This window comes from Orcinus orca, chromosome 4 (assembly GCF_937001465.1).
Source record: "Orcinus orca chromosome 4, mOrcOrc1.1, whole genome shotgun sequence".
In the NCBI taxonomy this organism is placed as follows: domain Eukaryota; kingdom Metazoa; phylum Chordata; class Mammalia; order Artiodactyla; family Delphinidae; genus Orcinus; species Orcinus orca.
This window is the reverse complement of record NC_064562.1, coordinates 34,388,534-34,408,565: the sequence shown is the minus strand read 5'-3', so window position 1 is coordinate 34,408,565 and position 20,032 is coordinate 34,388,534.

The following is a 20,032-nucleotide window of genomic DNA, read 5'->3' as shown; positions in this document are numbered from 1 at the left end:
GTGTACCAGTCACGGTCACAGACAAGAATATTGCCAGCTTCTTAGGCCATATCATTGGCCACCTCTCTATGAATGAATTCCCAAATTATGTATGATGATGTAATGGTTTCCTACGTGTGTGTAAGTATCTTTCAAAGCCTGGAGGTTGCTGTCTTCTTGGCCGTTGTATGGACAGTCATACTTGACCCAAAAAGTTTCTGGATGCAATCTCTGGAAGACTTATAATTAGTATTTATATTCATATTTTGTGTTAAGGAATCTATGAATATTTGGGTTTTAAAGACTTGTCACATTTTTTAAATTTGGTGTGTTAGAGTCAAGGTCAAGCTTGTAATTCCAACTTAAAATGTATATTTCATTTATACTTGTGGTTTTAAGTTGAAATTTTTCATTGTTTGTAGAAACACGGATTGAAACATTCATCATACATTGAAACATTTAAGAGAGCTTAAACTTTACCATATTTATAAGTGTATTAGTTATATTAGAATTGTTTAAGAACTCAGGAAAGTTTTACTAAGTCAAACAATTGACACTTAAAGAGAACATCAAATATATTACATTTATAAATGCTGCTAAAATTAATTAAAAGTTTAATTAGCTAAGTTTGTAAATGGGACCAAACAAAAGCCAAAGTCCCTTTTAAACTGATGTTTAAATTTAGTAGATTTACGAATAGTTAGTCAAACCTAAAAGCTTAAGGAAGTACAAGATTTTTAACTTAGCAAATTTAGTTATTTAGATATTAAATCATAAAGCCAAAGCAAACTCCTGAATTATCTCTTCTGCAGACAAAAAATTATGAGGACTTTTTTAAGAAAAAGCCAACATTGACAAAATTAAATTTGTCACCAAAGAAAAAATTTGCCATGTGTTTCCTTCCTCTTCTGCTGCCTATGGCCACGGCTTCCTCCGGCCTGAGTCGGTTACGGCCTCATCTTCTGGTCTGATCCTGTGTGTCCTGCCAGTGTCCTTCTGCTCCTCCCTCAGCTATGGCTTCCTTGAGCTGTCAATCACTGGAACAGATTTGACTGTGTATACATTATTTACCATGTGCCAGCTCCAGCCCTTTTAGATTGCTAAGAGATGATTTGTACTAAATGTTGGTTTATATGATGGGATTAAATCTATGGGATTAAATCCATGGTTAGGGTTAGGGTTAGGGTAGGGTAGGGTAAGGCATTATCAGATCCAGGAACTCCACTCCCTGATCAAATGTGTGAGTCACTGACTTATCTCCCCAACCTTTTGTAAGAAAACCGGTCCCTCTGAGGCTCCCAGCTCACATACGCCATTTGCCCTCATGCCCTCCTCTGTCTCTCACCATCAGCTGACCTCCTACTCCCTTCCTCTCATTTGTCGAAGACTTTGGCATCTGCTCACAGACTTCTTCTTAAGATCTTCCAGGAGCCCAGCTGCCTCACTGTTCACAAAGATGACCCACTCATCACCTCTCGGTTCCTATACCCCTTCGTCCCCCGAGCTCCTCCCCTGAACTACCTTGTTCTCTCCCTGGACCCGGGGATTACAAACAGTTGTCCAAGTTCAAAATGACTAACTCAGCCTCCTGCGTCTTGCTCAGAGTCCACTGTTCCCTCCCCTTCCCCCAACCCGTTGGTCATCTCCTGCCTTGTCTTTCTTCCTTATTTAGTGTAGATTCAGGCCAATGCCTGGTGCAAGCTGGAGCTCACAGGTGGAAGGGTCAGCAGAACCCAAGGTTCCCATCCTCTAAGCATTCTGTGGAGAGTCATACTTGGCCCCAAATTTCTGGTTCGCTGGGTTCTTCCCCCTTTTTTACAGGGAAAATACCAGCTTGGGTGTGGCCACCGGATGGTCTGAATATGCATGCCCGTTGCACAGGGGCACTGGGGGTGACAGAAGGAGGTCTTGGGGAATTGGGATGATGCAGTCTTTCTTACCTCAGAATCTCCAAGACACACTTACCACCCCCGCAAACCCTCTTGCCAGTGGTGTCACCAAACACGGAGTGGAAGGAGAGGGCTTTTCCCTCCCCCCAATCTCCAGAAACCTTCCCTGCCCTTCCGTATGAACAGCTGGTGTATTTTCACTATCATGTAATGGAAAATAGTGTACAAAAAGCTTCAAGCCCTCTCACCCCTGAGTCAGATCACCACTTCTAAATAGAAATTCTAGAGCCACCACTCTCTTTTCCTTATGTTCCTATTCCTCCTGTGTGACAAAGTCCTAAACCTGAAAGGTCCCTATGGACTTAGAGGAGACCAGGCACTTTTATTATGCTTTTCTAGCCAACCCACCTCACCCTCCACCCTCCTCCAGCCACTGGCATTCTCTGCCTCCCCACATGCTCTCGGGGATGACTTTGCCTCTTATTTCGCAGAGGAAATTAAAGCCATCCACAGAGATCCCCTCAACTTCTCACTGCTCAGCTCCTACCCATACCCACAATCCCCTCCTGCTGCAGTAGGAGAGGGCTCCCTCCTAGAATGGCCGCCAGCCCCACCTGGTTCAGTCGAGATGCTCCCTCCCTGCCATCTCAGGAACCACGTGCTGCTTAGTATCCTCTCTCTCCTGTATTTTCCACCGCTCCATCTCAACCAGATCATTCCTACCAGTGTTTACACATCCTCAAGTCTTTTCCATATTTATTTCAAATAAACAAACAAAAACAAATTCTCATCTCCCTCAAGCTTCTCTCTCTCCCCTCCTTCATAGAGTAACTTCTGGAAAGAGCTCTTTATACTTCCTGTCTCTGTTTCCTCACCTCTTGCCCAGTCTTTAGTCTACTCCAAGCTGGCTTCCACCCCTATCACTCCAACCAGCACTTGCAAAGGTCATCAATGACCGCCATACTGCTAACTCCCAGATACATTGTATTCTTCCTGTTGCCTAACCTGTCAGAACAAATCTCCTTGCTGACACTCCTTCCTTCTTTGCTTCTCCCTTGGCTTCCATGACCCCACATACTTAGGTTTCCTTTTCAATGCTGCTTTACAGACTTATCCTCCCTTACCCTGTTTCCCAAGTCTAGGTCCTAGACCACTCCTCACTGGCTACTTTCTTCCTAAGGAGTCTCATTTATTCTCATCTCTATGCCAATACCTCTCAAATTTAAGTCTCCCATGCAGACATCTCATCCGAGCTGCAGACCTAGATGGGCAACTGCCTTCTGGAGACATGCGTCCACAACGTGGATATCTCAGAGCATGTCCACTCAGCATGTCCAAGTCTGAGCTCATGATACTTCTTGCCAAGGCTGGTCCTCTCTTAGTGTTTTTTATTTCAACATGTGGCACCACCATCTATCCAGAAGCATCTGCTACAAGACTTAGTTCTGCTGATTTTACCTCGAATCCATCCAACTCCTTTTACTCCCACTTCCATCAACCTAGTTAGAGCTACCTTCACCTCTTGCCTGGACTATGAAAACAACCTCCTGATGGTCTCACCTGCTTCGCCTTCTCCGTAGCTCCTTCTTCACGCTGCCTCTAGAGAAGCCCCCTCTAATGAAAATATCATGGGAGCTGCTTATGTAATTTTAAATGTCCTAGTAGTTACATTTTAAAAGGTAAGCAAGAAACAGGTAAAACTGATTTTAATTACATTATATTTAACCCCAAATATTACCATTCCAATATGTAAAGATTATGAAAAAAGTAACAAGATATTTTACATTCCTTTTTTACACTGTCTTTGAAATCCAGTGTGTATTTTACATTCACAGCACATTCCAACTAAGACCAGCAACATTTCAAGTGTTCAATACCCATGTGTGGCTAGTAGCTACCATTACTGGACAGTAGAGATCTAGAATGATCTTTTAACAATGCAAATCTGATCATTTCACCCCACCTCAAGTTTAAAATTCTTCTGTGGCTTCCAAATCGTTCTTAGGATTAGGATCCAAGTATTTAACATAGGCTACAAGTTCCTGCAGGGTCTGTGGTGTGGCTTGTGCTTCAAGTTCTGGTTTCTGCCTCTTCTCACCCTCACCGTCTGAGTGCTGCCACATCAGCTACATCAGACTTTCAGGTTTCCAGACCCACGGAGTTTCCAGCCACCACAGACCCTTTGCATATGCTGTTCCCTGTGCTGTGGATATCATCCTCTACTAAAATCCCCTCCACCATCGCCACCACCTCCACCTGCACCATCACCACCTGCCATAGAGACTCTCACTTCTCCTTCAGGTCTCCACTCACCTTCACTTCCCTTACTCTTCAGCCTAGATACGTGTTCCTTTCCTTCATAGCATTTAGCTTAGTTTGTAACTATATCCTCCCACATGTGTGATTAGTGCCTGTCTCTCTCATGAGGCCATAAAAAGAATTGTTTAGCTCACTATTGTATTCTCAGTGCTTACCCAGTGACTTGTATATAGTATGTGTTCAATAAAAACCTTTGAATAAATAAATGGATAAATCAAGATAATCAGGAAATAAAGAGCCATAAAATGGGGCACAGAATAGAGCTTGAAGAATGGAGGAGAAGTCAGGGAACACTGTCAAGGTTGGCAGGTAGGCTCCAAAGCGGGATGGAGGGGTGGGAGCAGATGCTTATACTAAGACTGATCTTGTGTTAATATCTCCACTTGGAGTTTAATGTATGTTTGTTTAATGCCTTAACAAGTCTATGAGGCAGGCATTATCTGCCTTTTAAATTTAAAGAGGCTCAGAAGGGTTCAGGACTTGTCAAGTGACATAAGTAGGATTGGAACCTCACTCTGTCTGATTTTAAAGTCCCTGCACCATGCATTTCACTAGATCTCCATAGACACATGCCTATGCTTCATAATCTTGCTAGTTTTACTCAATGAGAATAATACTATTCAATGAGAATGTGACTGAACCCTCAAATAATAGAAAAGGCTAGATTCTTCATAGTGCGTATGTAAGCGCCCCTATTTTGTTGCAAGATTTCTTCATACAAATGTTGCCCAAATGCATTGTGCAATTCAAGTGTGATTGCCTCATATGAGACACTTAAGCAAAACAAACCTCGTCTGAAATGATACCATTTACTATTTTGAGAAGGAAGCTAAATGATGATTGTATGGGACCTTCTCAACACCAGTTGACTTTCCCTCCTGTTTAAGCGAGTTGATGCATATAATGTGCTTAACAGAAACTTGGCATACAAAGAGATCAATAACTGTTAGCTGGTATTGTCATGATCATGACCGTTATCCTTCCTGGCTCATAACAGCTTTTCCCTTATTTCCTGCATACATACTAAAATATAAGTTCATAAGAATATGCTATTCCAGCTCTAAAGGACTCACATGAATCGCTGCCATAAATCAGCTTCTGGACTGAATCAGTTCAGCCGCCAACCGCGGCCCATGCACCACAGAGCACAGATCCAACGCCGAACCCGACTGGTTTCCAGGGCTCAGCATAAAAGAGTCCTGCCCCTCGTCCACAGCGTTATGGGGACAATGGAGCAAAAGGGCCAGAGCTTTGTCGTCAGAGAGACTCGCGTTCAAACCTCTTCCACATGCTAGCGTTATGACTGAGCAGATCACTAGACTCAGTTTTTACATCTGTTAAAGGGGAATGATAGCTCTTAGCCAGGGTATAATGCCCAGAAGCTGGTACAGGCTCAGTGTTAGCTATTATTTTTTAAGAGGCATTTAAACTGTGGGAACTTAGTTCCTGCTCTAGTTTGCTGTAGGTCAGCCAGTCTAACCCAAATGTTGATGGATCAGGAGAAAAATAATGAGAACATTCGTCCGGGGGAAGGGATCTCACACAGTCACTTGCTCTGCCCACAGCCACCTTTCTATTTCCTGATTCAAGGGGCCATTGCCCCCAAAACCCCAGAATCTGGGGGGACAGCGGAAATATCACCTCGACAACCATGAACCTGCCATTGCTACAGTGGGGTCTGGTCCTCCCTTAACTGTCCATCTGTCCAACAGTCCAGATTGACTTTTAGAAAGTTAGGATACTATGACTCTTGTTTGTTGTGAGAAATAATATTTCAAAGTGTTTTTAAAACAGGTCTTCCATGAAAGTACAGTAGGGAGGCCGTGTGTGCTGTGGTTACAGATAGAAGTTGTGGGCCCCCTTGCTAACTGCGTGACCCTCTCCAGTTATCATCTCTGTAAAATGAACTTAATAGGGTTGTTATGACGATTAGGCAAAGTGCCTTCTGCAAAGCACAAGCAGTGCCTGGCCTTTGGGAGTGCTATGAGTTGTTTGTCAGTAGAGCCAAAAGAATAATTGTATTTATTTTGTGGAAAATCAACTGGAGAAATGAAGCTGCCTGTCCATATCTGTGCACAAACATTCAGCATATGAAAAATAATCTTTGGTGACAAAAGTACACAGTGGTGGGGTGGATGAGAAGAGAAAGCAGACTGTGGCTCTGTTGACTGAGGAACTCTTAGACCCATGAAATTGCAGAACTCAAAGCTGTGTTGGCAGATAATAAAAATTCCGAGATAAAATTAAACAATATGAATGGGTGTGGATATCTGGGTAGATTTTTTCCCCCCACTCTTTCCTAAAAAAGCATTTGTTTCTAATCTTAAGCTGACTGCCAGGAAAATTACCAGATAACTGTTGCCACTCAGATAATCAGATCCCAAACCTATCTTTCTGGTCCAATGAGGGCAGAAGACCCAATAGGTGAGAAAAGACCTTATCCAATGTCAACCAAATATAAAGTCACCGACCCTCCCCCCGTGTCACTCTCAAAGAAGCAGGCGTTATCAAGAAAGAATTATTCCTTGAGGGACCTGGAAAGGACTAACTGACCAGAAATTCTGTATGAAAATGATGCCATAGAGAGCGTTCACTTGGACGAATAAGCCCCTTTGATAAAAGGTAAATACACTAAGGAATGTAAATATTATGGGGCTTCCGACTTTAAGATGAATATTGTTTCCCTCTTACCAACTAGAGAAGCTCAGTTTCTCTCAGAAAATGAGGGTTTGATGACACAGGTGGAGGTGCAAATTGGGAGCAAATGGTGTGGCCTCAGGCAGGTTCAACTGGGACAATGAAGGCAAAGTATTAGGGAAGAGGCGGGGACCCCCTCAGAAGCAGAGAATAGAGTCCAGGAAAGGGGAGGGGACAGAGGAAGGAGGAGGGGAGGAACCCACTCCAGGAAACCCACTCCAGGGGAGGAACACACTCCATTTGAGAACATGTTTTGCCTCTTTGTCAAGGAACGGCTCCAGGCCACAACCGAAGGCCCAACAATAGCATACTGTTCCTTTTGGAGGAGAGAGACCTAGGACTGCTCTGGGAGGGGAAGGTCGCTGTTCTCCTTTCCAAGACCGCAGGCCAGCTCTGCTGAGGAAGCTTCCCTGCACCGCGGGCACACAGGAAGATTAGTTCTGCTTGAAATCTCAGAAACTTGCACAACTGGACCAACCCCAGCTCTGCCAGGAAGCGGGCAGGACAACTCTGTCTTGCCGCAGGCTGTCCAGGGAGTGACTTCAGTCAAATTCCACTCTTGCATCACATGTTTCCAGAAATTTCAGTTTTAGGAAATGAAAGCGACTGCTCTGGGGGACCTGAACTTCCTATTGGAACCACTCCATGCCCAGCACAACCCATCGTGCGGGAAGCCAACCCAGAAAGGGGCGGCCTGCCAAGGGAGGGTGTCAAGAGACCAGGACGGTCAGGCACCTACGAGGGGCCAGACATTGGCTTTCTGTTGACAACATTTACTCAGCGTGTCCTTCTGTCAGACATGGAATTAGTTGCTGGGGTGAACAGCACAAAGTCATGGCCCCTGCCCTCGAGAAGCTCACAGTTTTAAAAAGGAATAAATTTAACAAAACAGAAACAGACTTACAGATACAGACACCAGACTGGTGGTTGCCAGAGGGGAAAGGTGTGGGTGAGAGGCAAAATGAGTGAGGGAGATTAAGGGGTACACACTCGTAGGAATAAAATAGATAAGATGCAAGGATGTACTGTACAGCACAGGGAGTATAGCCAATATTCTATAAGAACTTTACATGGAGTATAATCTATAAAAATATCAAATCACTGTGTCCTACACCTGAAACTAACGTAATATTGTAAGTCGTACTTCGATTGAGAACAAAAACTCACAGTCTTACAGGGAAGACATAAGTTGTGCAAGTAATTCCAAGAGGGACAACATGAACATTACACATAAGGCGAAAGTCTCTCAGCATCCCTGTGAAAGATTTATGAACCCCATTTTGCAGATGGGCACACCGAGGCCCGTAGAGGTCAGAGAAGCTAGTAAGAAGCACAGTCATGATCTGAACTCCAGTCACCTAATTCCATAGCCCATGTTCTTTCTATCAGCTGCCTTTCAGTCTCTACCATGTGCATGTCACCAGGGTGAGAGCTTGAAAAACTACTCTGAGCTTCATACCTTCCGAGGGTGAAGAGCTACACAAATGGGTGGATTTGCCAAGAGTAGTAGAATGAAAAATGGCGACAGGATGTGGTGACCCCACCCTCACTGGGTCGGTGGTCTTCTGCATGTCAGTCAGTGTTTCTGGGCCTCAATTTCTTGGGAGTGTTACCTTTTTACGGGGTTGTTAAGAAGATTAAATTAGATGGTGGATGTGAAAAGTAGTTTGTAAGTTAAAACCACTGTTCTCATGCTTATTATTCTTACTACTACTTTTCAGCATTGGAAGATACAGTAGTACCTTCCTTGGGAGCAAAGAGCAGGCGTGCTTACTGCCCAATTGGAAAGATTTGAGTTCCCCAAGCTCAGCGATCCTCTGCTGTCATACACCCCACTGTGTGTGCAGGTGTCACGGGGCCCTCGTCACCCTGCCCCATGGGAATCTGGGCTCAGTGAACCATGCAAAATGCTGGTACTCTAGCTGCTGCCATTGCTGTAAGAAATTATCCTTTGTCACTGGTCTCCTGTGTTCTGCCAGCATCCATGGGACTGTGACAAGCCAACTGGTTAGCTTGCCTTTGGGAGGTGGAAAAGGCAAGGAAACGGACTTTTCTCCAGAAAGGATTTTAGCCCAGTGTCCGACCTCCAAAACTATAAGATTAAAATTTTTTTCTTGTCTTAAAGACACTAAATTTGCAGTAATTTGTTAAAGCAGCAATAGGGAACTAATACAGCACTGTCCAGAAGTGATCGTATCTGAGGTTTTACCCCAATTGCAAGCTAACCAGTCAAGGAATGACCTTGACTCTGACACTCTGGTCTCCTTCTTTCATTTATTAACACACTTATGATTATATTGGACCCGCCCAGAGAATCTAGAATAATCTCCCCATTTCAAAACCAGCTGATTAGCCTCCTTAATTCCATCTGCAGCCTTAATTCCTCCTTGCCGTGTAACATAACATATTTACAGGGTCTGGGGATTAAAATGTGGATGTCTTTGGGAGACGATTATTGTGCCTATCACAAGTAGTAGGAAAGGAATCCACAAGTGTGACGGTTGACAAAGGGAAGCCACTTTGCAATATAACATTGTCACAAAATATCTACATGTTCGAGTCTGGCTGTCCCAATTTCCTGCATTTCTCAGGACAAGTATAACCATCACTATGAAATAAATCCTTATGAAGTCCCCTACATGAGAAATGGCTTTACTGTAAATCGAGGCCTGTCCTCATGGCTTTCATTCTGAGGCTCTTATTTGACAACGAGATTCCACTATGTGACTTCCTGTTCATTATGTAGCCTACGTTGTAAACCAGACTATTCCAGACATACTCTCCAAGTTTGGCAAAAATACTAACAGCCAATTTCTCATGACACGGTTAAGACCAATGAAAGTTTTGTTTTATTTATCTGGATTAAGAAACACTCATTTTATATTGTCCTATTTTTTTTTAGCATAAATTTAGTTCCTACCATGGATCAAATCATATCATCCTTGTGCATAATGAGAATTGGAACTCAGTAAGAAACTCATGACAGAGTTTTAGTTGCTTTAGACTTTTCAAAACATACTATATTTAACATGTTATATTTAATGAATAATTTATTATAGGCAAGTGTCTCTCTCTTAAGTTAAACAAAACAAAGTTCTTTTCCATTTATTCGTTCATCCAATAAATATTTATTGAGTGCCCACTATATGCCAAGCAATGCTGGGGAATTAGAAGCGAACAAAACAAATCTCTGCCCTCATGGAGCTTAATTCTTGTCAGGTGGGTGGGTAGGCCAACATGGCAGCGTCACTAGGTCCCCTGCTCAGGGTCTCATCAAGCTGAAATTCAGATACTGACTGGGGCTTTCACCACAGCCTAAACCAGCAAAAGAGTCCTTCCAATATTTCTCAGGGTTTTGGCTGAATTCATTTCCTGAAGCCGTGGGTTGAGGATTTGTTTCTAGCTCAGGGTCACTGTTGGCTCCTAGGGGCCACGTGAGCGTCTCTAATACAACCATTTACTTTATGACAGCTGATACTTCAAAGCCGGAGGCACAGACAGAGTCTTCTAGCAAGACAGGGGTCTTATACAACGTGACATGATTATAGGACCGACACCCCATCACGTTCACCACATTCTATTGGTGAGAAGTAAGTCACAGCTCTTGCCCATACTCAAGAGGAGAATATTATGCAAGGGCATGAACACCAAGATTTAGGGATCGTGGGGACCAGCCTAGGGTCTGTGTGTCACATTGGGACCCAGGATGAGTCCAAAGGGGCCAGTTGTTGTGCACAAGGGAAACTCTGGAACACGGCCCCATCCTACATGTCCAGAGGGTGGAGAGATGGAAATATTTGGTGAGCAACATTAATGACCTCCACAAACAAACATGTAAATATACAACATGTCAAGTGATAATAAATACTATGGAGAAAATAAGGTAGTGTAAGGGGAGAGGGATTGATGGCATGTGGGAATGGGTATCAATCAGGATAGCTTAGCTTATGCTGCTGTAACAAATATACAGAGACCTCTGAGGGTCCAGACAAGTCTCCAGGGAAATTTTGCTCTAGGTAGTGACTCAGCAATTCAGGCTAATGTAAGCTGCACCCACCTGTGGTCAAATCATCTGGAACATGTGGTCTGCCTCTCACTGCAGAAGAAAGCAAACATCAATATTATACATTGACTCTGAAGAGCTTCACACCAGGAGTGACGTGACTTGTGCTCAAATTCATTATCCAAAGCTTCAAAAGTTCATAAAAAAACAGAAGTAAAACCAATGCAAAACTTAAGTAGGAATTAGTAACCTCACTTGTCTTGCAAAAACTAAGTTAAACTAAGCTTTGCTTGTATGACGACTCAGGAAATTCTCAAGTCTAGTCTCCATCTGTGTTTGATTTTAACAAAAGCGATAAAGGGCAAGGAAGTACAGTCTCCACGTGGGCAATAAGGTGAGACCAGGATAGAAGCCTAAAGGGAGAGAGGGAGTATCATGGGGACATGTAGGGAGTGAGTGTTTTGGCTGGTGAGAACAGCAGGTGCATGGCCTTGGAGGCAGAAGCTTTCTTGGTGTCTTTGAGAGATGGTAAGGAGGCCAGTGCTTGGAGTAAAGTGAGAAAGAAGGGCAGTGTGGGAGATGGGGTGGTGGGAATCGTGTCATGCAGGCTCTTGGCGGTCATGGCTCTCACGTGTCATGGAAAGCCACGGGTGGGTATGGAGTGCAAGTGTGACACGGGCTGACATATTGAAAGTTCCGGCTCCGGTTGCTCTGTTAAGAATAGACTATCTCAACACCTTGTCATTCAAACCAAAAGCCTACACACTCCATAACCCAACCTTTGTAGGTGGGGCAAGCAGAGCTCTCTTAAAGCTTGTCTCTCTCAGAAGTCACTTGTAATAGGTCTCTGAGTATTGGATCTTGGCATTATTTTAGGTACTCTTTCAGAATGTATCAATTCTCCATTTCACCTTGAATAATTACTGGGCAGAAGCTTCCTATCCAGTCATTCTTAGAGATCTGATCCCATCTGCAAATAGTCACCTTTCAATGATGTGCTTTTTATGATACCATCAGCTTCGGAGGTTCTGTAGAAAACAGAGAGAGTAGGTATTTGGTTGTCTCTTTCTGAATCCCAGGCTGAAAGACAAGCCTCTATTTGAGCATGCCCTTCGGTGGCAGAAGGGAAGCGTATGAGACAAACGGCCATGCGGCGCCTGTTAAATCTTCTCCTGGAAACTAGCACACTGTCACTCTGCCCACATTTCACAGCCAAAGCAAGAAATCAGGCCAAGCCTGACAATGGGGCATGGAGTATATCCCAACCACAGGGGGTGCTGTTCAGAGAGGGAGTGGATATGATCTACCTGGGTCACTAGATCAAGTCAGTCTGGTCTGAGATTCCTTAGGAGGTCCTCAGCTTAGAAGCACAAGTTCCAGCTGAGCGTGGGGCTCTTTGGGAAGGAGGAGAAGGCAGCGAGGGCCCAGTCACGCTGTCACTCACTCTTGGGGGAAGAGTGAGGCCAGGAAGAGGAGTGGTTGTGAGGAGCCGAGAAGCTCCGGGTCACAGCGTCTGCAGTAGGAGAGGTTCACGAAGAGAGGTGGTCTGCAGGAAGTGAAGGTCAGTTGCCTCAACGAGAGACGGCCAATGCCACTGGGGCTGTCTTCCAGCCACGGACCTCCTGCTTCAAGTCACTGGGATATGGTAAAGGCAGCAAAGCCAAGTAACGTCTGCAGCTCAGCCTCCAGCTTTCGCTGGTGTGAGCTTTTCAGTCCCATCTCACTTTGCTGTGCACAGGTCACTGTCATTTGTTGGACTGCCGTGTAGCACCTCCCAGGGGCTAGGCGCCTCACTGAGGTGTGGGGAGTGGGGAGGGGGGGAGGTGTGATTCAGGAAGGCGCACGAGGCACTTGTATCAGTACATATGCTGAAAGCAGGATGCCCAGTAGGAAGATGTCTGAGGAACAGGAAGCCCTGCCCTGTGCCCTGTGTCCTGCTCAGTGGCTGAGGTTGGGCGGGGACCAGCTTTGGTCTCTCCCAGTCCTAAGTTTCCATGACCACACCTCTATATGAGGCCAGCTTTTCTCACAGGAATGACCTGAGAAAAACAAAAGGCAACAAAACTTCAGTATTTAAAACATCGTGTTTTATCAACAAGGTGGGGCTATTCCACAGTTTATTCTTTTGGCAACAAAACACACAGCTGAGTTTCCTCTGGCTGACTCACGGCTGCTGACTCAGCTTGGGTTTAATATCACATCAAAGACCCCAGTGGTCATGTTCTCACCTAGGGTGATCAACTATCCTGGTTTCCTCTGGACTGTCCTGGTTTTAGCCATGAAAGTCTCACGTCCTAGGCAACTCCTCCATCCTGGGCCAGTGGGGTGGCTGGTCACCCAACTCATCCTTTTTTTTTTTTTAATTTTTATTTATTTTTAAGTTTTTACAATGTAGTGTTAGTTTCGGGGGTACAGCAAACTGAATCAGTCATACATATACCTATATCCATTCTTTTTTAGATTCTTTTCCCATATAGGTCATTACGGAGTATTGTGTAGAGTTCCCTGGGCTATGTAGGTCCTTATTAGTTATCTATTTTATATATAGTAGTGTGTATATGTCAATCCTAATCTCCCAATTTATCCCTTCTCCCCCTTCCCCCCTAGTAACCATAAGCTTGTTTTCTAAGTCTGTGAGTCTGTTTCTGTTTTGTAAATAAGTTCATTTGTATCATTTTTTAAGATTCCACATATAAGCAATATCATATATTTGTCTTTCTTTGTCTGACTCACTTCACTCAGTATGACAATCTCTAAGTCCATCCATGTTGCTGCAAATGGCATTAATTCATCCTTTTTTATGGCTGAGTAATATTCCATTGTATATATGTACCATATCTTCCTTATCCATTCATCTGTCGATGGACACTCAGGTGGTTTCCATGTTCTGGCTATTGTAAATAGTGCTGCAATGAACATTGGGGTGCCTGTATCTTTTCGAATTATGGTTTTCTCTGGATATATGCCCAGGAGTGGAATTGCTGGATCATATGGTAGCTCTATTTTTAGTTTTTTAAGGAACCTCCATACTGTTCTCCATAGTGGCTGCACCAATTTACATTCCCACCAACAGTGCAAGAGGGTTCACTTTACTGCCCACTCTCACCAGCATTTATGGTTTTTAGATTTTTTGATGATGGCCATTCTGACTGGTGTGAGCAGATACCTCATTGTACTTTTGATTTGCATTTCTCTAATAATTAGTGATGTTGAGCATCTTTTCATGTGCTTTTTGGCCAACTGTATGTCTTCTTTGGAGAAATGTCTATTTAGATCTTCTGCCCATTTTTTGATTGGGTTGTTTGTTTTTTTAGTATTGAGCTGCATGAGCTATTTGTATATTTTGGATATTAATCCCTTGTCAGTTGCTTGGTTTTCAAATATTTTCTCCCATTCTAAAGCTTGTCTTTTCATTTTGCTTATGGTTTCCTTTGCAACTCATCCCTTCTAGTGGATTCTGCAATGAACTGCAGGGTGCTGCTGGGGCAAATACATGGATTTTAGCATCAGGTAGACCCAAGTTCAAATCTTTGAACTTTGAATCTTTGAATCTTTGTGTGTGCTACGTCACTTCCAAGCTGTGCAATCTTAGGGAAGTTACTTGTTATTCCAAAACAGAGACAGTATTTACCTTGTGTGATTTGTTACAAGGTCTGTTATAAGGTTCTCACCTCACCAGTCACCGTGTCCCCATCACTCACTTTCTTCCATGTTACTGGCCTCTGTTCTCTTCCTCAAACACACAAAGCTCTCTGTCCCCCTGTGCACTTCCTGTTCCTCTGTCAGGGAGGCCTGGGTATTCCCAGACAGGATCCTTCTTGTCATTCAAGTCCCTGTTTACCTGTTCCCTCCTCATGAGGTCTCCCCTGCCCGCTTACTCAGGAGTCCCTTTCCCAACACTCCCAGGCACTCTTTGTCTTCTCCCTGTTTCATTTCCTTCCAGAATGAGCTGGAATTGTCTGTCTATTTATGACGGGGGCAGGCAACCTTCTAAAGTGGCTCCCGAAGGCCCCCACTTCCTGCTACTCATCTCCTCCCCTTGAGTGGGGGGCAGGACCTAGGGACTTGCTCCTAACAAAGAGAATATGGCAAAGTGATGGCAGGTCACTTCTGAGATTATGTCCTAGAGGCATGACTTCTGTCTTCCCTTTTTCTTCCGATCTCTCTCTTTCTCTCTCTCTCCCCCACCCCCAGCCCGCTTGCTTGTTCTGCTGACGCGAGCTGCCCTAATGGGGAGGTGCATGTGGCCAAAAACTCAGGCCAGCCTGCAGCCAACAACCAGCAAGACACTGAATCGTGCCAACAACTACATGAATGAGCTTGGAAACAAATTCTCCCCCAGCTGAGCCTTGAGGTGACTGCAGCCCTGACTGACACCCCAAACGCAGCTGTGAGAGAAACTCTGAGACAGAAGGCCCCAAGCTGAGCTGTGCTGATTCCTGACCCGCAGAAACTGTGACATAATAACTGTTGTTATTTTAAGTCACTAAGTTGGAGGTCATCTGTCAGGCAGTAATCAAGAACTAAGGCAGTGATGTATCATTTTTTCCCCCCTCTAGATTATTAGCACCCTGGTAGAAGGGAGCATGCCTGTGTTATTTACTGTGGTATGTCCAGAGCACAAAACAAAGTGTGGCACATAATAGCTGCTCAATTATATTGAATGAGAAAATCATGAGGACACGGGCTGCTACAGGGCACGTCAGGACAGATGAAACAAGTATTTGTTGAATGAATGAGTAATTTAGTGGCCAATCAAACGTGAGGAGGGTTGGGAAGAGAGAGTGTCAGGGCTGACTTATCTGTAATTATCAAGCGCCTAGGCCCCTACTGTGGACTCAGAAGGTGGTAAAATGAATAAGTTAGTAAATGAACAAACTCAGGCATAGATTTAAGGTAGGGATAGATTAGAAGTGATAAGTTTCATGTGGACACATTGAGAAATATGGGTAAAATGTCTAACAGGCATTCAGAAATAAATCTAGCTTTTCATAGAATGTTAAATGAGAAAAGCAATTCACGGAATAGCGTGCATATCCTATTTTTGTAAAAACACGTATACACAAGTCTCGAAGGAAACATACCGAAATGCTGACTGCTGTTTGTGGGTGGTAGGATTACAGTGGTTTTCTTTTCTTTTTTTTTTTTTCCTTTTGCTTATCCATATTTTCTACAACAGACAGAACAAACAATAAAGGTATTTCCACTTATTCTTAAAAAGTTGAGAAAGAGCCATGATGGATTTAAGTCAGTACCATGTAAGAGGTCATTCCCGGGGTGGAGAAGTAACCCAGTGAGAGGGAGAAGAGAGGATTATGGTTGCTGTGGGCAAAACCCCCAGCACTTGTAAAGCAAGATTTCTGGTTGGGCCAGAGAAAAAGCATTTGGTGTTGACTGTCAGCAGCACGGCCACCTCCTCTGCGGCCAAGCTCCCTCTGCCTGCCCTGACAGCCCCCTTCTCTGAAACATGTCTCAGGCCTGCCTTTCAAATCCACTTCTGGCCACACCCCAGCCTAGCCTTTTACTCACACTTGCACGTCTACTGTTTCCTGCTAGCAACCAGCTTTTCCCAGCCCTGGAGGCTGTCTCGCATTTGCTATCTAGAGTAATATCCCACAATTGTTTTCATCATCCTTCTCATTGTAGCCTGGGCATAAAATCGTGAGCTTAAGACTGCTTCAGCCTTCATCTCATCCCCAGTCGAACTTGACCAGACTTTCACTTCCCATCAGGAAGTGAAACATAGGAAACCAACCTGTGACCTCCTCCAGTATAACCACTATCCACTTCTCCAAGTTCTGTTTCAGATTTACTCCAGCAATGATCCCTTTCTTGGCTACCTGGGTTTCAGGCCTACTAGTTACTCTGGCAAACTGTTTTTGAACAGCTATTCAGTAATTGACCTATATTTGTGCCTGTGACCTTAAACCTTATTTTTCTGAAGTAGAAGCAACACAGGGAGCACACACTGTGTTTGAGGAGCCAGGTTGGGCTCCTAGGGCAGACACAGACTGCAGGGACTGTGGGCTGCATCTAGTTCCCCAGGATGTGGAAGCCTGTCAGCATGGGTGCCGGCCGGGTACACGGAACAAGTACTCAGCTTTGAGGAACTCCCGGAATGGCGGGGCCGCAAGTCATATTTCCGCTGGCACTGCAGGGCCTTCTCCCCACAAGGAGGCCCAGGCCTTGTTGGCTGTGTGGGGTTTAGACTCCATAAACCTCTCCAACTAGGGGGGAAATAAAGAAACCTTCTCCAAGACTGTACAGCGTGGTTACACATTAGGAGGGCTCAGCGGCATCTGCTACCCGTTGCTCGGACAAGTGAAAGTCTCTCTTTCCCAGAGTGGGACCACGTGACTGGTTCCTGCCAACCAGCTGTAGGCGGAAGTGACATATGGGCGTACTGTACGTCACTGCCGGGGCCAAGCCCGGAAGAGCAGGCTGGGTCTTGTCAGACCCTCCTGTGGATGTAAACGTCACAAGAGCACAGTGGCCTCGATACTGAGTCCCACCAGAGGACAGTTACCCTGGAGTGTCATTAGGGCCTGTTTGGGGATCCGTTTGTTTCTGCAGCGTAACCTAGCCTTTCCCAACTAATACACACTCAGCCCTGGATTTTGACACATTATTCTGATATAATGAACTTTTTTAATTAAAGAAGGAAGGCCAACAAGTGGTTGGTTTCTTTTCAGCAGCACTGTGGTTCAGGAACACGTGATGGGTTGGGGGACGTGGCCTAACCCAGCGTGGCTTGCTCCTTTTGTGGCAGGAATTGCTTTTCATATTGAAATAGACTCAGTGGTCATGTTTCGAGCCAGTGTTGCAGCCCACCCAGTCCTGAGGTCACGGCGCTTGGTCTGTTCCTTCCATTTTTGTTGTTGTTGTCGTCCCTTCCATTTTTTAAACATTGTCAATAAGTTCTGCATCTACAGCGAATGAATAAACATCCAATTGGAATAAACATCCATCCGGATGAAATGACACTGGGTAAAGTTCTTGTTTGTTTTCAGTTTCTGAAGTAAGAGTTTTCCTTTATAAATACTACATACATTCCAGGTAGACAAATAAATACATTTTATTTTACTGACATCTCCATACTCCAGCGGGAGTATTAAATTGTTCAAATGTCTGGGTCACACAGAAATAATTACTTTGAAATGTTAATTAGAGTTTGTATAAATATTATATGTATCTTTTTAAAGTTGTATTTAAAAGGTGATTTTTATAATACTTGCCCTGTATTTTAACTAATTATAACTAGACTGCATTGCATTTTGTATGTTGCCTACGAGTGTTTAAAGACATTCTTATATGCCTTTAATCCTAGCCCAAGTAATTACTACATACCTCATTTTATAGGATTTTTATTAGGGAATGCTTAGTGAAAGTTTCACTTTGCCTTTGCCTTTAAATTATGTCATTTTATAGCATAATGTAAATTTTATTAGGACTTTAGCATTTGTTTTTAACATACTTTCACCATTGTTAAATAAAATATATTTTCCCTTAAGATTTAATTAAAAGTTTTGGGAGGAGGTGGAGTGATAGTAATTACATGCTTATACTAGACAATCCAAAAAAGTATATATCAATACAAAAAAGGAAATGAAAATCTCTCACAATCCCACCCACCAGATGGTGCAACCTCCCACTGCCCCTGCCCCAAATTCAGTATGGGCTCATACTGCGTATAAACTGTATCCTACCTCTTTCATTGCCTATGTCATTCTCTTACAATGATTTTTAGAGGCTTCCTCATATTCCAACATCTGAATGTACTGTAATTTAAACCTATTCATATCGTGGAACATTTATTTGCAATTCATCAGTGTTCTAAACACTGTAATGGATCTGCTCATACATCATAGGCAGAATAACAACCCTGCCCCAAAGATGTCCACATCCTAGACCCTGGAACCTGTGAATATGTGACTGCATAGCAAAAATATGTGACTTTGAAGGTATGATTAAGTTAAGAACCTCGAGATGGGGAGTTAAACTGGGTGGAGCCAATTGAATCAATCACATGAATCCTTAAAAGAAGAGAAACTTTCCCAGCTGTGGTCAGAGAAAAAGATGTGATAATGGAAGCATGGTCAGAGGGGTTCCACATTGCTGGCTTTGAGGATGGGGGAGGGGGCCGTGATCCAAGGAATGTAAGCAGCCTCTAGAAGCTGGGGCAGTCGAGAAAGGAGCAGATTCTCCCCTAGGGCCCCCACAAAGGAACACAGCCTTGCCAACACCTTGATTTTAACCCAGCAAGACTTGTGTTGGATTTCTGACCTACAAAACTGTAAGAAAATACATTTCTGTTGTTTGAAGCCCCCAAGTTTGTGGGAACTTTTTACAGCAGCAATAGAAAACTGATTTTTGTGCACAATTTTTTTTTACTGTTTTCCTTGGGAGTCAATTCCTAGAAGAGTTTTCAAGGTACCTAATACACATTGCCCACCAATTTACCATCTCATCAGCAATGTACAAATGCCTGCTTCACTTGCCCCTTCCCACCCTGAGACTTAAGTTCCTATGTACCCTGTTGTTTCATGTTCTTTCATTTAAATTGATGATAGTAATTATATGGAATACTGAAAGTAGCCAATTGAGGGTTTACTATGTGCCAAGCACTATCTAAAAACTCATTCATTAAATCTTCCCAGCAACTCTATGAGGTATGTTACCATTATTATACCCATTTTACAGAAAGAGGAAACTGAGGCATGGGAAATTTAAGAATGTGCTAAAGCTGGAGTTAGACCCCACGAAGTCTGGCCCCAGAGGGGATGTTCGTTGATGAGTCTCCCATTAAAGTCAAAGCTCCTGATAGGCAGGGTCAGCCTCTACCACCTTACTTACTCTACTTACTGACTCTTACTCAGGTTTTCCCCGGTGGTAACATAATCCAATGTAGTAACAGTTGTCATGAAGAGCTCTGTACATGGAAATTGGTATGTAAGAGCATGTATGTATGTATGAGTGTTTAGTATGTAAGGAACGGTGGTAATTCTCCTGCCTTTGCTTGTGGTCAGCCACAGAATAATCGAAGTATTCCCTAATTATTAAGACTCACTTCTTTACTGCCAGATACTTGTGCTCACACACACCCCTCCCACTCACTCCTTTCCACACACTCCTGTGTATCAGACAC